The 1,512-nt window shown below is 50.5% G+C and overlaps 1 protein-coding gene across 1 annotated transcript in view; it reads right to left on the bottom strand.

Moving 5' to 3' along the window:
* The window catches only part of CUNH12orf45 (chromosome unknown C12orf45 homolog), an 11,940-nt gene that overhangs the window by 10,120 nt on the left and 308 nt on the right, over window positions 1-1,512 (bottom strand). The window lies entirely within an intron of this gene.

Below are 1,512 nucleotides of genomic sequence, written 5' to 3' on the forward strand. Positions count from 1 at the left end.
CCTGGCCACTGCAGCCTCAACCTGCTGGGCTCTGGTGATCCTTCTGCTCAGCCTTCCAAGTAGCTGGAACTACAGGCGCGCACTACCACGCCCAGCTAATTTTTTAATTTATTGTAGAGATGAGGTCTCGTTAAGTTGCCTAGGCAGGTTCGAACCCATGGGCTCAGGCAATTCACTCACCTCAGCCTCCCCATGCGCAGGATTACAGGTTGAGGCACCGAGCCCGGGTCATCCTCCCTTTCTTAAGCCTGTCTCATTCATCTCTGTATCACTAATGCCAAATAATAAATGCACACTAAACTGCACCTTTCTGGTCTGCAATGACAGAATGGAGGAAGCAGTACAGGCCATAATAATGGTTAAGTGAAGCCAGAAATGGTTACTAACCATGTAACACTGGGCAGATTACCTAATTTGTGAGCATTTGATTCTCCATTTATAAGTCATGCTTGCCCGGTTATTTCCCCTTTGGTGAAGATGTCCGACCTAGACAAAGCAGCCCTTTCCGGACAATTTGTCCCCCTCTCCACCTCTTCAGTTCATCACTCACTACACTCAAATCATCCCAACTCTCCATCCCACCAGAGGTCTCAGAGCAGGCCTTTCAAAACTCAGGGCTTTGTATACCCTATTTCTAACACCTGGGAAATCCCTTTACCCTCAAAGCGGAGCTTAACATCCATTGGATGCTTCCTACTTAAGGCCTATGGGATTACTATTCAGAGCACATTCTGAAGCCAGACCTCTTGGATTCAAATCCATTTTGCTACTTTCTAGCAGCATGAGCTCCAGAGAGTCACTTATCTATGACAAAGCATGCCTCAGCTTCCTCATCTATGAAATGGAGATTTAAAAAAAAAAAAAAAAAAAACTGCCTATAATCCCACCACCTTGGGAGGCCGATGCGAGAGGACTGCCTGAGCCCGCAGGTTCAAGGCCAGCCTGAGCAACATGGTGAGGCCTTGTCTTTACAACAAATCAAAAAATTAGGTGGGCTGGTAGCTGTAGGTCCAGCTACTTGAAAGGCTGAGGCGGAAGGAGCGCCGGGGCCCAGCAGGTCGAAGCTGCGATGGCCGGGGGCATGCCACTGCACTCCAGCCTGGGCGACAGAGTGAGTCTCCAACTCAGAAACAAAAGCAAAAAAGCTGCAGAGGGCTGTAGTGAGGATTAATGTAGTGAGAATTAATTAATGGGGGCATAGCAAGCACTACACAAGCTTTGCTGTCATCATCACAACTCCTTCGGAGGTTCTGGGTTCTTTTTCAAGCTAGTGCTTGCTGAGAACACGCCCATATAGGCACCACTCCCCTCCCTAGTCCCACGGTTCATTTCTCACGGAGCTGGGATTCGAACTCCTGCTCCTTGACCCGCAACTGCAACGTGGGAAAGGCTGCGCGGACTTCCTGGACGCCTGCCCTTCCACAAGACAGCAACTAAGGGGTGGTCTGCGCGTGTGCAGGGAGGTCAGGCATCACCCTCATCGGCTGCCCCCTCCCAGCCTGCCCCTCCGGC

This window comes from Carlito syrichta, unplaced genomic scaffold (assembly GCF_000164805.1).
Source record: "Carlito syrichta isolate Samal-C Ts95f unplaced genomic scaffold, Tarsius_syrichta-2.0.1 Scaffold314326, whole genome shotgun sequence".
NCBI lineage: Eukaryota > Metazoa > Chordata > Mammalia > Primates > Tarsiidae > Carlito > Carlito syrichta.